The sequence below is a fragment of the Leopardus geoffroyi genome, chromosome B3 (assembly GCF_018350155.1).
Source record: "Leopardus geoffroyi isolate Oge1 chromosome B3, O.geoffroyi_Oge1_pat1.0, whole genome shotgun sequence".
Taxonomy (NCBI): Eukaryota; Metazoa; Chordata; class Mammalia; order Carnivora; family Felidae; genus Leopardus; species Leopardus geoffroyi.
Window position 1 is genome coordinate 133,353,804 of NC_059337.1, and position 16,644 is coordinate 133,370,447.

Here is a 16,644-nt window from a genome sequence, read left to right on the forward strand (position 1 = left end):
ACAGGCATTGGATAGGAGGGCCAGGTGTCTTTCCAAGGCCAGTCTAAGTTCTTAATGATTAAACCGTCAGTGGTATGCAGACAGCTTATCCTTCCGTTGTGCCTAGCATGGGGATGGGCCCCTGTCCACCAGAGCAGTGACCCCTGCATGGAAGTCACTGGAATTATGTGCTGAGGCTGGCTATGGTTTGTCTCAACGATCGAAGATGAGTGTATGTGGGGAGGCTGATTTTTCACTGAATTCCTTTTTGTGACCATATTCATCATACTATCAATTAAAAATAACAATTTCTATTTAAAACCAAAAAAAAAAAGAAAAAGAAAAAGAAAAAGAAAAAGCAATATGTCACTAAGACACTAAATGAAACCAGGAGATATTTTAAACATCTCTTTAAAAAGAAACAGAGAGATGAGAACTTTTGGGGGGAGTAATTCAAACAGAAATTGCACTTCTTCTTACTATCTGAATAATTTAGACCATTGGTTTTCAAATATGTCTTGGCCACAAAACACTTTGTTCAAACTAGACCTTTCTCAGAAGACCACCATATAAAATAAATGAAATGAATAGCATGAAATAAATAGTTCTATTTATTTATGTATTTGTTTATTTATGTATTATTTTTTTAATTAACACTTTTTTCTAACATTTATTTATTAACTTTTTCATGTCTTATTTATTTTTGAGAGACAGAGAGAGGGGGAGAGACAGAGTATGAGCAGGGGAGGGACAGTCGGAGAGAGGGAGACACAGGAATCTGAAGCAAGTTCCAGGCTCTGAGCTGTCAGCACAGAGCCCAACACGGGGCTTGAACCCACGAACTATGAGATCATGACCTGAGCCAAAGTCGGACACTTAACTGACTGAGCCACTCAAATGCCCCAACATTTATTTATTTTTGAGAGACAGAGAGACAGCATGAGTGGGGGATGGACAGAGAGACAGAGGGAGATACAGAATCCGAAGCAGCCTCCAGGCCCTAGCTGTCAGCACAGAGCCAGACATGGGGCTCAAACCCATGAACCGTGAGATCATGACCTGAGCTGAAGTCGATGCTTAACTGACTGGGCCAGCCAGGCTCCCCAAGAGTAGTTTTATTTAAAGAACTCTGCCTGGTGCCTGGGTGGCCCAGTCAGTTAAGTGTCTGACTCTTGATTTTGGCTCAGGTCATGATCCCAGGATCGTGGGATTGAGCCCTGAGTCCATGAGCTCAGCATGGGGCCTGTTTAGGATTCTTTCTCTCCTTCTGCACCACACCCAGGCTCTCACACTCTTTCCCCCCCCAACCCCAAAATTTTTTTAAACAAAGAGCTCCTCTGGGAGCCTTTGAGAAGGCTCCCTGGGACCCCTAAGACTCTTTAGAATACATTGATAGCCTTCTTTTAAAAATCAATGCACTTGAGGAGCACCTGGGTGGCTCCGTCAGTTGAGTGACTGACTTTGCTGGCTCAGGTCATGATCTCACGGTTCATGGGTTCGAGCCCTGCATCGGGCTCTGTGCTGACAGCTCAGAGCCTGGAGCCTCCTTCAGATTCTGTCTCCCTCACTCTCTGCCCCTCCCCCACTCAACACTCTGTCTCTTTCTCTCAAAAATAAACATTAAAAAAAAATTTTTTTTTTAAATCAATGCATTTGAGAGGTAGAGACAAATGATACATCTTTTTCACTTTCTTCACATAGAAATTCTATTGCCTCTCTGAAATTAAGAACATATGTATTCGCTCACTCTGGAAACACTTCCTGAATGTTTTCCAGGCCCTGGGATAGGCACCAAGGAGAAGGAGGTGGCTTGGAGATGGCAAGGCCTGAGCAAAGTTTTCAAGCACAAGTAGGAGACAGCTGAGAGTCAGGGAGGGCGGTCCAGGCCCAGAGTCCACAGGGGAAAGCACGGAGGAAGCCGGCCGGCAGATTAGGGAGCCTGCGGGTGGGGTGGGGGCACTCAGTGTGGCAAGATGCATGGGGCATCTGTTAGCGGGGGCAGGTGTTGAAACTGGAGAGGCACAGAGGAGCGAGTTACTGCGTGCCTTGTGGACCTTTCTAAGTTTGGACTTGGAACACCCCGAGGAAGTGATGGAAGGGTTTTAAGCTGGAGATTGCCACAATCACATTTGTGCCTCGGAACGATCGCTCTGGCCAAGGCGGGCATCGGAAGGGGACATAATTAGGGCAGCGAGACTGGGTAAGAGATTGTCGCAGACATCCAAGAAATGGATGATGATGGACGGACTGGTGCCAGGCCACAGAGATGTAGCAGGGGGGTTAACTAAGAGGGGATGAACCGAGGGGCGCCTCGGTGGCTCAGTCGGGTAAGCGTGTGACTTCGGCTCAGGTCATGATCTTGCGGTTTGAGTTCCAGCCCCCCATCAGGTTCTGTGCTCAGGTCATGATCTCACAGTTCATGGGTTCGAGCCCCGCATCGGGCTCTGTGCCGACAGCTCAGAGCCTGGAGCCTGCTTCAGATTCTGCATCTCCCTCTCTCGCTGCCCCTCCCCTGCTCATGCTCATGCTCTGTCTCTCAATAATAAATAAACGTTAAAAAAAAAATTACAAAAAAAGGCAGGATGAACTGAACGTGGGTTGGTGGAGGGAGAAGGAAGTGTCTAGGGGATTCCTGGAATTTGGGTTTGATTGAAGGAGACTGGGTAACTGGTGCCATTCAACACAGCAAAGAAGATGGGAGAAAGGATTTGTAGATAATGCGTGCCACGGGGGGCAGGTTTTGGATGAAGAATCTGAAATATCCAAGTGGAAATGTCCGGTAGGCGACTGGACATCCAGTCCTGGGGCTCCGGGGAGAGATCCGGGATGGAGGTGAAGATCTGGAAGCCGTCCTCAGTATGAGGACCGTGGTGGTCAAGAAGGTAGTTGAAACCCCTGAGAGAGTGTGACCAGGAAGAAGAGTCCCGAGAAGGCAGAGGAGGGGTGCCCCCACGAACTGACGGAAGGGAAGAGAAGCAGGAAGAGAGGGGAGTCAAAGAAACCGAGGGAGAAAGCTTAAAGGTAGGAGGAGGTGTCAAATGCAACACTCAGAAGAAAAAACTGTGGCCGTGGTTGCAAGGACCGTGATGATGAAGGAAGCTTGCACGACCTCGAGGTGAACTTGCTTCAACACCCGGATGAACAGAGTCTCCACACGGAGGACTGGGCCAGAGATTCTCAGCTCGGGGAGCTTTGGTTATGGATGTGACTATCAAAGCCTGGGCCATAGACGTAATGGGTCTGGTGTGGGGCCTGGACAAGGGTGGGTTTTTTTTTTTTTTTTTTAATTTTTTTTTTCAACGTTTCTTTTTTTATTTTTGGGACAGAGAGAGACAGAGCATGAACGGGGGAGGGGCAGAGAGAGAGGGAGACACAGAATCAGAAACAGGCTCCAGGCTCCGAGCCATCAGCCCAGAGCCTGACGCGGGGCTCGAACTCACAGACCGCGAGATCATGACCTGGCTGAAGTCGGACGCTTAACCAACTGCGCCACCCAGGCGCCCCAAGGGTGGGTTTTTAAAGCTCCAGGAGGGAGGCTCACGTGGGGCCACAGCTGGGAACCCCTGTCCCAGTTAAGTCCCTATTTTGAGCAACAAAGGATTGAAACGTGTTACTTCTGGGGGGAGTCAGACGACTCTCACATTGGCCCTCGGCATCGGGACACAAAGGAGGGGTAAGTAAAGAAAATGGAATCCAGCACATCAAAATATGCCAGTTCTTTCTGGGGGAGGGGGACAGGCCCAGAAGTTGGGGGAACACCCAAGACACGTTCTGCATTGCCGGGGAGGGGAATTTCACCGGGCTTTCCCACAGTGTAGGAGACTTGTCCCCTGAGTCGCACCGAGTCTATACCTGCCAAGAAACCTTCTGATCGATAATTAAACTTTGCCTGGTGATTTTTAAATTATACCTATTTTTCAACATTTGAAAGTAATACCTGTATAGGATTCAAAAAATACTACAGAAGCAACATCGTTTCCTTCAGACCACCTCCACCGGCAACCACGTCCCAAAGGCAACTGCTTGGCCATTTCTATTTTTGTGTCTTCTGGTGGTTACCCTACAACCATAGGTAATATGCCTACTCCTCTCTCTCATCGCTTACCACTGCCATACATTATTGGTCAATATTGGAAGATGAAAGTTTACTTACTCTGCCTTCACCTCCCCTTCTTCCTTCCAAGGTCTGGGAGTCATACTATTATTTATTTTTATTTTTTTATGTTGATATATTTTTGAGAGAAAGAATGAGGGAGACAGACAGACTGAGAGTGGGGAAGGGGCAGAGAGGGAGACACAGAATCCAAAGCAGGCTCCAGGCTCTGAGCTGTCAGCACAGAGCCCGACGTGGGGCCCGAACTCAAACCATGAGATCATGACCTGAGCTGAAGTCAGATGCTTAACCGACTGAGCCACCCAGGCGCCCCAGTCGTACTATTATTTTTTAATTCTTCTATTGGTTACTTTCAAAACTTTAATGTAGTGAAATTCTGTTTCTTATTCCATGAACTGGAGACAGCGTTTCTTAACTCTACACAGTGTGAGATGAAGCTATCAGCCCCCCCACTTTCCTCCTTCAGCTCTGTCAGCTCGATCTAGGCTTTTCCATTGTTCTGATCAACAGCAGTACCTTCGGGTCTATACCTGTAAGTCCTCTTGGCATGGTCTATCGGTCAAGTCTATCAGCTGAATCCAATAAACTGCATTTGCGTTGTTTTGAGTAGGTAGGTGTTGTTTCCTAGAGAGCCCAGGATTGTGTGAGGACCACATTTCTTCCTCTTGGGTCCAATGTCGCAACTCTTGAGTGATTCAAAGGAGAGTATTCCCCGAAGCATGGCCAGACTGATTCTCTTTCATTACACTCTATCCGTTTTTTTTTCAAAATCGCGGGTCATTTTAGTTTGCCTCTATTTGGACCATGATTTTCTTGTAGCTTTTTGAGTTTTTCCTAGACTTCTCTTTTTTGTTGTTGAGAGAAGAAACCTGTCCTGTCTTCACCAACTCACAAATATCTCCAGCATCTTACTCATTCCATCGAATGCACTGAGCGCCTTCATATTCTCCTCTCACAGATTTCCAGGAGCCCACGCACTTCCTGTTTTAACTTGGATCCGGGAAAAGGGGTGTGAGAGGTAAAGGGTGCAAACGTTTTGATCATAGCAAAAGCACGGTCTCAGTGTAAGCAAAAACAAGTTGCCATGTCGTCATTAGTCCTGCCTGATTTTAGTCGATAGGACTTTGTCGTGGAGATACCGATGATCTACGGACCTGTAAAGAACATTCTGATTCTGGGTCGCAGGCGGCCATCCCAAGAGTCTCACCACAATCAGCCGAAATCCTTCAGTGCACCTGTGGTGGATGCTGTGACGTGTTGCTAAGACACCCGAAGGCCTAAAGCACTCAGCCCCTGGCCTCAACTGAAAACACCTCTGCAGGGCCATCCCGTCTCCAGAGGGTGAGGCTTCTTTTGCAACTGCTTTGAACTTCAGCTCCTTTCTCTGTCCAGTGTTTCCTTTGCTGACAGGTATTGTCCTCCAAAGCACTCCCTAGGACACATCTGTCTCAAAGTCTGCTTCCTGAGGCACCGTACCCACAACGCTACTTTCCTTTTCTCCACTACCGCTACCGAGAACTGTAATATGAGCGAGCACGCAGACAAAAAGGTTACATTCTTACAGAGGATAGTGGATTATTGTGTGTGTGTGGGGGGGTGTTTTCTGGGCAGGAGATGGGATGAAGGGTGGGATACAGTTTCAGGGGATGCAGGAGGGGCTGGGATCCAGGACATCAAGGGATAGAGGCAGGAACTGAGCTTGGTCAGAGACGAGAAGAGAGACCAGGGAGGTGCCTCTGACGACGGGGGAGACTGGAACAGGGAAGGAGGCTGAGAATGTGGGAAAGATGGCTGTGCCTCTGAATTTGCTTGTGGACAAAAGCACTCTGTTTCTAAGGTCAGTCTTTCCTTCTGTGGTGCCTGTACCTAGAGATGCTGGCAGGGGTGGGGGTGGGGATGGGCGGGGCTCTGAACTGAATCCAAGGCGGCGGTCACAAGCAGTGATGGAATAATAACACTGGTGAGTGGCTTTGCTGCCATTCACTTAAAGCGATTTAATTAAATGCCTATTCATGAAAACGAGAATCGGTCTATGTAGAATCTATGCTACAGAGAGGGGAATACGAGGGGAAGCCAGCTTTCTGAGGCCAGTGTTATTGATGCATCAGTCCTTGTTAAATTGGTTAAAATTAACTTCGGCTTAATTCAGAATGACAGCAACCCCCAAATTAGACGTTAGCCAAGATAGAACTGTATTGAGATATCATATATATGTATTGATATTACACATATGTATTGAGATGTCTAAGACAAACCGTGTGTGGAAGTGAGCAGCTCAGAGTTTTGCAGTTACCAGGGACACCATCGCTATCCACATTCTCGCTCCACCGATTTCAAAAGCAGGTTCGCCTCATGCTCTTAGATGGCTGCCTGAGCTCCAGCCTTTGCATGTGTACCACAGGAAGGAGAACAGGGAAGGAAGGGCATGGCCACACTGATCTGGAAGGGAGACTGGGGACCCTGTGTCCAGTGAAAACTTGGGAGTTCTAGTAGGCGGGCAGAAGGCGAGCACGGCACCAGAAGCCATCCGCAGCCTCTGCCATACCTGTCTGCCCCCATCCCTGACACCTGGCTCATCCATGCCTCTCTCTGCCCATCAGCCCAGAGTGGTACTGAGCAACACGCAGACACAGCAGTCAGTGGAACTACATCTGCAGTCACTACACAGGGCTGCTGCCTGGCATTTCTGTGCCAGAGAACTAGCCTTCCGACTCAGTTTCCCTCCCAGCACTCCTCACGTGTGAAGGTGCTCCGTTAGGTCTTGCCGACGCCTTCCCTCGGGAGTCTGGTCTTGCTCTCTCTGCCATGCTCTCAGTCCCTCCAGACACAGGCCAGAGCCTCCTTCTGATGGCCCAGAGCCTAGCACAGGCCACAGGGCTCTCAGTAGCAGTTTCTGCCTGGACCATTGCCCCACCTCTCCCTCCCTCCCTATTAAATTGCTCAAATTGCACTTGAACTTGACATGCTTAAGAGCTTCCCACCGATGATGAGTCTTCTACAAAGACTGATTTCTTAAAAACAAAATTCTGAGGGTGTATATATTTTCCATTTAAAATGAGACTTGAATCCCAAGGGGACAATGTACACAACCTCGTGGTTTAGATCACCAGCTCTGAGAGGGCTGTGACCTCTCGGCTCACAGAATATGGACTGCGGCTTCAACTGGCCTCTTGTTAGCTGCGTGCGTTGGGCAAATAACTTGTTATCTCTGACCCTCAGTTTCCACATCTGTAGAACTGGCAGAAGGGCAGCGATACCTGTCAGAGTTTATGGGGGATTAAGACAACCATGTGAGGCTGAAACCCAGCACATGGTAAGAACAAAGTAAATACCACCCATTATTGTGATGACGGTTATGAAATTTAAATATCCATAAATTGGCACTTAACAGCTAATTGTCTAGCCCCAAATGTCAACGGGGCAAAGATTAGGAAACTCTAGTCTAGACCAGGGTTCAGCAGATTACAGCCTCTGCTGGGTAGCTGCCTATTTTTAGAAATAAAGTTTTATTGGAACACAGTGATGTCCATTCATTGGAACACAGTGATGTCCATTCATTTATATGTTGTCTGTGGCTGCTTTTGCCTTACGGTGGTAATTGAATAGTCGTAACAGAGGCCATTTGGTTTGCAAAACCTAAAATAAATGTGAGTCACATATGAAATTTAAAAATGTTCTAATAGCCCCATTTTTAAGTACAAAGACTACTTGATAGCAAAGGAAACAACCAGATTTTAAAAGGGGCAAAGGACCTGAATAGACATTTCCCCAAAGACCTACAAATGGCCTACAGGTACATGAGAAGATGCTCAACATCACTCATCATCAGGGAAATGCAAGTCAAAACCACAGTGAGATACCACCTCCCACCTGTTAGGATGGCTAGTATCGAGAAGATGAAACGGAAGTTCTGGGGAGGATGCGCAGAAAAGGGAAGCCTCGTACGCTGGTGGGAAATCCAATGGATGCAGCCATCATGGAAATCAGTAGGGAAGTTCTTCAAAGAATTAAAAATAGAACTGCCGTGCGGTTTAGCAACCCCACCCCTGAGTACGTACCAAAAGGAAATGCAAACAGTACCTGAAAGAGTATCTGTAGTCTCATGTTCCCTGCGGCATTATTCCCAATAGCCAAGACAGGGAAACAACGCAAATGTCCATCAACAGAAGAATGGATAAAGAAATTGCGGTAGATACAGACAATGGAATATTATCCATATCCAGCCTTTAAAAAAGAGATCTTGCCATTGGCAATGATACGGATAAACCTGGAAGACATTTTGCTACACGAAGTCAGCCAGACCCGCAAAGAAAAATATTTCATGATCTCACTTATATGTGGAATCTAACAAAGTCGAATACATAGAAGCAGAGAATGGAATAGTGGTCACCAGGGAGGAGAGGAAAATGGGGAGACACTGGTGAGAGAAGCTGCAATTATGTAGGATGATTGAATATAGAGATCTAATGCACAGCGTGGTGACTGTAGTTAATAATACCGCATTGTGTACTAGAAATTTGTTAAAAGAGTAGATTTCCAGGCATTCTCATCACACAAAAGAGGAACGATGTGAGGAGATGGGCATGTCAATTAGCTTGACCACAGTAATCAGTTTGCTGTGGATACGTATATGTGTATCCAAACATTATTGTATATACAACGTTAGGTTGTACACCTTAAACATAAACCATTGTTATTTTTAAAAAGTAAATAAAAATTTTACAAGTACAAAGAAGCAAGTGAGATGAACTTGGCTATGTCCAAAATATTATCATTTCAACATTGCAATCAATATTAAAAATTTTTTTTTTCAACGTTTATTTATTTTTGGGACAGAGAGAGACAGAGCATGAACGGGGGAGGGGCAGAGAGAGAGGGAGACACAGAATCGGAAACAGGCTCCAGGCTCTGAGCCATCAGCCCAGAGCCTGACGCGGGGCTCGAACTCATGGACCGCGAGATCGTGACCTGGCTGAAGTCGGACCCCTAACCGACTGCGCCACCCAGGCGCCCCTGCAATCAATATTAAAGATTATTAATGAGATATTTTACATTCTTTTTTTTTTTCCATGCTGATTCTTCACTTACAGCACCTCATTTCAGACTAGCCGCATTTCAAGTGCTCATATGGCTAGTGGTTATTGTAAAGGACAGTGCAGGACTAAAGTATTATAAGTTACACTATTTATTTATTTCCTGTCCGCTATATATTTTTATATCACTTTTACATGGATCAATTTATTGAAAAGATCCTCTTTTTCTGAATATTTGTATTGCTTCTGAGCTTCATAATGATAAGCAATACTGCTGTCCACATTCTTATATTAAAAGCTCATACCCCATCTCTAATTGTTTCCTTAGGATACATTCCCAGATGTGAGTCAAAGAACATACATAATTTTTTAAGGCTTTTGAAATATATTGTTTAATAATAATATCTCCCTTACAAGGTTGTTATGCGGATTAAGTGAACTAGTACACATAAACCCATTTTATTAATTCAAGTAAGGTTAATAAAACTTTGGGGGCATCCGGGGGGCTCATTCAGTTGAGCATCTGACTCTTGATTTCAGCTCAGGTCATGATCTCCAGGTTTGTGGGTTCAAGCCCCACATCAGTCTCTGTGCTGATAGCACAGAGTCTGCTTGGGATTCTCTGTCTCCCTCTCTCTCTGCCCCTCCCCCATTCATATTCTCTCTCTCTCTCTCTCTCTCAAAGATAAATAAATAAAACATTAAAAAATATATAAGTAAAACTTCAAATAGCAGTGCCTGGCACATAAAGGTCCTCTCTAAATGGCATCTATTATTATTAGCATTCTTTCTGGATTCATTCCTAGCACCATTATATTAGCTTATGCCCTTTTTTTAAAAAAAAAATTTTTTTTAATTTTTTTTTTAACGTTTATTTATTTTTGAGACAGAGAGAGACAGAGCATGAACGGGGGAGGGTCAGAGAGAGGGAGACACAGAATCTGAAACAGGCTCCAGGCTCTGAGCTGTCAGCACAGAGCCCGACATGGGGCTTGAACTCACGGACCGCAAGATCATGACCTGAGCCGAAGTTGGCCGCTTAACCGACTGAGCCACCCAGGCGCCCAAAAAAAATTTTTTTTAACGTTTATTTATTTTTGAGACAGGGAGAGACAGCATGAATGGGGGAGGTTCAGAGAGAGAGGGAGACACAGAATCTGAAATAGGCTCCAGGCTCTGAGCCGTCAGCCCAGAGCCCGACGCGGGGCTCGAACTCACGCACCGTGAGATCATGACTTGAGCCGAAGTCGGATGCTTAACCGACTGAGCCACCCAGGCGCCCCGCTTATGCCCTTTTTAACAATGTTGCAGAACGCCTGTTTGCAGTGCCCTCCCTCCAATACTCTTATTTTTATAGCCTTCGCAAATTTCACAGGCAAAACTGGCTTCTTGTTATTTTTTTCTTTAATCTGACTGTAGTTCCTGAGTTTGCCTATATTTCGGATTAATTTTTCCAGGACAGATTTGCCACAACCTCAGTCCATATCCATACAGAGAGAGAGAGAGGTGGACCAGTTTTCACTGAAAGGTTTAGCACAGTAAGGGACCATTTGCACTAGTCAGCTTTCACTTAGTTAATGCCATTGTAACAAGTAAGCCTACATCTCAGGGGCTTACAGCAACAAACGTGTATTTCTCACATTACACACGACAGCCTAGGCGGAAAGAGCGTACATGACAGAGACACGCCATTCTCACGGCAGACAGGAAGGAAGGGAGGCGGAAGAGCAAGGGAGGAAGAGGAAAGTCTCTTAAGGCCTCTGCTCCTCCCTGGCTCCTTGTCTCTTTGGCTCGCATCTCAGTTGGCTCCTGAGGAAGCAAGTCATGGCGCCACACGCAATATCGAGGGGGTGGGGAAGTATACTCCAGCCACCAGGGACACCGCAAGTCACACGACAGTGCGTGCGAATTGAGATGGGGGGCACATGATCGAGAACGCTACTATAATCTACCCCACCAGTGAAGTCAACCCGATTAAGTGAAACTGGTTCACGTGGCTCCATCCGCCTGAAGTCGGGAATCCTACAGGACTCCGAGTCCTTACAGGAGTGTTATGGCTGCAGCCCCCTAAGGGAACAGATGACGGATGCTGAGTGGCTGACCTGCTCTCAGTGCGCTCTTAAGGACAAACTGGTCCAGAGAGACTCAGTTTAGTGCAAATATGAGTGCACCTCCTACTCCTGGCGTGAAGATGCAAACTTGCCAACAAGAAGGGCTTTGTATCCCAAGGAATCGTTTCATCGTCAAACAAAGAGGAAACAGCACGTCCCTGGATGCTCTTACAGCCCTCGAACAAGTGAAAGGTACCTCAATTATTTAGGAAAAACAGCACAACAGTCTCTCCAGAACAGGGGAGAATGGGGTTTATATCCTGGCTGTGTCACTTGTAAGATCAACAGTTGCCGCTATCATCATCATCATCATCATCATCATCATCATCACCACCACCACCATCTTTTAAGGCAGCTGGCTTGATCCAGCCAATAGCACCCTGGTTGGCCGGAGGGTCATTTTCATCCCAAAGGCTGAGAAATCATCCACAGGCTCTGGTTGCCTGACTGTTTGGGAAGTCACTAAGCTACCTGAAACCTCATAAATATGTATTCCTAAAATCCCAACACGAGACAGTTTGGGAACTAATAAGGGTATATTAAAATTACAAGCTTATTCCACTCCGAGCCTGAAAGAAACCAGGCTAGAACATGAAAAACAAACAAACAAAACAAGAAATGCGTGTTTCCTAAGGTAAGTCACTTCATATCTGAATCATTTATTTATATAACAAGACTTTCTGGAGTGATTAAGGGAACTGCCAGTCACACTTACCATCCTTTCTTCAGGTGACGGAGAACCAAATGTTTCTTCCTGCTGTACGTGTGAGTGCCTGTGTTAGAGATTTGTGTTCCAACATCCAGACTCTCCCCCCTCTTTGGTCGGTCTCTGGAAGGACTCCGTGCTCAAAGGGAAACCCTTCTCATCCTGAACCAACGGCAAAGGGAAGAAAAACAACACGATCCTTTTCATCCCACAGGGTTACTGAGTTTGCTTGAGCTTTTGAAAATGGTCAGGAACGAAAGTACAGTATTTTCTTCTTTATCCGTCTCTAAAGTCTTAGTCTTTCAACACCCAGCTCAAATGCCACCTCTGCTGTGAAGCCTTTCCTACCCCAGGTGAGCATGATTTTCCCTCTCTTGAACCCCAGTTGATATTCGCTGACCTTACCCCTCATCAGCGCTGTCTTCACTCCTGGTGATGTTGGCTGCGTTCCTGAGTGGATTGGAGCAGCTACTGATTTTACGGATTTATTCCAACCTCCTTTCTTCTGGGGTTCATAGTAAGTGGTTCAGGGGTGAGCCTGTGACCGCAGCCGGACCGTTCAGCATTTCCTCTGCATAATTAAAAATACACAATGAGGGGCCCCTGGGTGGCTCAGTTGCTTAAATGTCCGACTTTGGCTCAGGTCATGATCTCATGGTTCGTGAGTTCAGGCCCCACATCAGCCTCTCTGCTGTTGGCACAGAGCCCACTTCGGATGCTCTGTTCCCCTCCTTGCCCTTCCCCCAATTGTGCTCTCTCTCTCTCTCAAAAATACACATTTAAAAAATTAAAACACACACACACACACACACACACACACACACACACACACACACACACACTGAAAGAGAGGAGCTCCTGTCTTCTCCTGGGTCATGAGCTATAAGGAAATTATCAGCTTGGGATCTCTCCATGGCATCTTCTTTGGACTTCAGCAGAAAGTCAGTGTTGAGGGATGGAGAGCCTAATGACATCCCTTGAACCCCTAGATCCAGCTATGCCTGAAACTCTTACCCCAGACTTCCCAATTATGTGAGCAGATACGCTCCCTTTTTGGATTAAGTGAATTTCAGGTGGCTTTTATCATCTACAACCTAAGTAACTAACATACTCACCCAGAACTTCTTAAGAAAAAAAGGTGCTTAAGGTAAGGATTCTCTGGACCACGGAATCTTTCCATCTTGTGCCGTGTTTGTCCTTGTATGGTTGAAGCAGGATCGCCTGCACACCCGGGTCCCAGCTAGTGGGAAGGGGGAAGAAACACACAGAGGGGGGCACAGCTGGTGTCTGGAGGCCCAGCTCTGGAGCTGGGCACAGCTGCTTGCCCTCAGCGTCATGTGACACGGCCACATCGAACTTCAGGGGAAGCTGGGACTTGTGGTCTGTCCGGGCAGCTGTGCGTCCAGCCGGGACTCTCCCATCAGCCTAATGCACAGCAGGTGCTTCAGATTAAGTCGGTTTTACACCAGATGCAATTTCTTTTTATTAAAAAATTTTTTTGATATTTATTTTTGAGAGAGAGAGAGAGTGTGAGCGGGGGAGGGGCAGAGAGCAAGGGAGACACAGAACCAGAAGCAGGCTCCAGGCTTTGCGTTGTCCGCACAGAGCCCGACGCGGGGCTTGAACTCGTGAACCGCGAGATCAGTCCCTGAGCCGAAGCCGAACGCCAAACCGACTGAACCACCCAGGCGCCGGCCCCGCGGGCGGTGTCCATGCACGCAAGGTTGGGAATGCGGTGAGGAAAAAGCCGCTGTGTTGGCGAAAAGCGCTCGGGAGCAGAACCCCGTGCCGTCTACCAGGGAGACCGTGTGCCATGCCACCTTAGCGGGGATCACATTCCCTGGAGTCCCCTTCCTTGCATGGCTCGGCCACGAGGGAAATTAGCATGGGATTCTGGGAATTTACCTGCAGTGAAGCAGCGGGCCCGCAGGCTGACGCAGGAGCGACCACTGCCGCAGCTCCAGGGCGTTTCTGCTCAGGGGCTGGCCCACCTCGTGGCTCGGGGCCGCGGCCAGGCCTCCAGCTGCCCGATCTCCTTCTTCGGCTTCTCCAAGTCCTCGACCAGGTGCAAGCGTAGCTCCAGGGGCGAAGGGCCTGATCCCTCTGCAGGTCGCCCTGCCCCCAGCGTGGAAGTTGGTGGTCGTGGGAGAGAGACTTGGGTTCTAATGGGCCCTGCAGCTGCCATTAACCTCGAGGTGGCTCAACCTCAGCACTACTGCTGTTTTTGATAACTCTGGATGATTCTTTGTTGTGCGGGGGCTGTCCTGTGCCTTGTGGGATGTTTAGCGGCGCCCCTGGATACCAGCAGCCAACTTGCCCCTAGTTGTGACAGGCCGGATTGCCTCCAGACGTTGCCAAAGTCTTCTGAATGGGGGGGCGGGGTGGGGGTCACCCCTGGTTGAGAAGAACCCCGCCTTCACAGCCAGCTCTTCTTTCTAAACGCTGACCTTGTGACTGACAGCGTGTTCAGGTACAATTTCACACGTAGAGACCTGCCCAGGCTTGCTCAGACCTCTCCACCAACCTTCCGCAGTCATAGAGGGTCTGACCCTATAATCAATCTCTTGCCCCCCTGCTCCTCTTAGCTGTTCTGCTCAGGGGTGCGTTACGTTACGATTTTCGTGGGCCCGAGACACTTTGCTTTCATGGACCCCCTTCCTCCCTTAAAAAAAAAAAACATATAGGGGCGCCTGGGTGGCTCAGTCGGTTAAGCGTCCGACTTCGGCTCAGGTCATGATCTCACAGTCCGTGAGTTCGAGCCCCGCGTCGGGCTCTGTGCTGACCGCTCAGAGCCTGGAGCCCGTTTCAGATTCTGTGTCTCCTTCTCTCTCTGACCCTCCCCCGTTCATGCTCTGTCTCTCTGTGTCTCAAAAATAAATAAACGTTAAAAAAAATTAAAAATATATACCTATTAAAATTGATATTTTAAGGCTCTTTTAGTATAAAAACAAATATCTAGGCTGGCTTCATTCTCTATTCGTTATTACACGCGTTTTACTTTAATCAAAACTTTGGTGGGCCCACAAGTATCGTGAGCCCTAAGCATCGTGTGTCTCATGGGTACGTGGGCCCCAGGTCTGCTTTTTCCTTCACACACTGACAGGTGCACTCACTTCACACAATTACCTCCTTTGTAATCGGAACAAAAACACAGGCAGCGACGATTTGCTTCTCTTAAGACCCACCTGAGTTGAGGAAAACACCCCCCAAGTGTTTCACGCTGCAGAGCAAAACTGGGGGAAGACCCTCCGTGGGTCTCCTTTTGAGTCTACCGGCTGGGTCCACGGCAACGATAGTTGCGACTTGGGGAATTCGAGAGAAAGAGGAGTGTGAAATAAAACTCCTTCTTAAAAACACATCAAAGAAAACATGTGTGTCCCAAGGTGAAATTGTAGACATGTGTTTTCCATGTATTTTCCATTAGATTGTTAATAATCGGATATAAATCACCGAGTGGAATCAGATGTACCAAACCCAGGGTCCTTTTCCCCACCCGCTGACGGCTGTTTCTGATTAGCCTGGAGCCCGCCGCCCTGGTGAACAATGGGCGTCTCTCGGGGTCCGTGAGGGACAGGAAATTAAGCCATCGGGCAGTTGCCTATTATTCCCACGCTTTCCTCAAGCTGTAAATCCATCAAATATGAAAGGGAGAAATATAAATTGTGCAAGGTGGGAGGAAGCGGGGGATGCTGTTGTTTTCCACACCTCCCTCGGCAAGCTTGTCCACAAATGCTCCATACCGATTCCAGAATGAAAACACCTGCGTTACACCAGATGTTTTATAGACGGGCACCGCTGTGGACGGCAGGAGGTGGGTAGCAAAGCACCAAGTTCTTCGTTTAGCAAGAACTCTGCTTTTTTTCCATGGAAATATCAGGAAACCATTTTGAGTTGAACAACCAAACCAAAGGCGGTTGAGTTTAAGATAAATGTTATGAAAATTGCATAAAACATTATATCAAAACCCTTGGCAGTGTCGAAAGGCAAGATTTCTGAGTCCAATGAGTAGCTGAAGAAGAAAATTCAATTCCATTTTTTCACTTTGTCTGCCAATTTTATAGCGCGTCATTTAAAATGGAATCTCTGAAGAATCAATTCAAATTAGCTTTACAGTTTTCCCCAAAGAATCTGCTTTAAAATAAATTGAATTGGAGCATGTGACATAATAAGTGAGCATAAAATTCATGTTAACTAGTCCGAAGGAAAAACTTCTCAGAAGGAAACAAATAATCTCACATGACTGAGCTAAAAATAGTCTTTAGCTCGTCAGTTTCAAAATTGGACAAAAATAGGGAGAGTTGTTATAATAATGATATGGCGCATTTCCCCCTAATGAAATGGCCTCGAATTTTGTAATAAATTACAGAAAAGAGAATCCTCTGGGCAAAAAAGAAGCCACGAGACACGAGTTGCTTTCATAAACAGAGCGACAGCGATGAAAATATCTTCCGGCTGGGACAAAGTAGCCTCGGCTCTTCTACGTGGTGGCTTTGCCATTGGAGACCCAGTAGAGGGGGGTAAACAAGAATTACAAGGTCTGACCCTTGGTTTCGGCTCAGGTCATGGTCCCACGTTTCATGGGTTCGAGCCCTGCATTGGGCTCGAACGGACAGAGTAGAGCCTGTGTGGGATTCTCTCTGTCTCTCTGCCCCTCCCATGTGCTCTCTCTCTCTCTCTCAATAAATAAATAAATAAATAAAT

General features: G+C 47.1%; 1 long non-coding RNA gene across 1 annotated transcript; it reads right to left on the bottom strand.

The window, feature by feature from the left end:
- Positions 1 to 11,961: 11,961 nt before the first annotated feature.
- On the bottom strand, positions 11,962 to 13,289 carry LOC123582336. Its single transcript, XR_006704328.1, has 3 exons — positions 13,059 to 13,289; positions 12,349 to 12,514; positions 11,962 to 12,105 (listed from the first exon to the last, which is right to left on the bottom strand). It is a non-coding gene; the product is annotated as an uncharacterized LOC123582336 (long non-coding RNA).
- Positions 13,290 to 16,644: the final 3,355 nt, after the last annotated feature.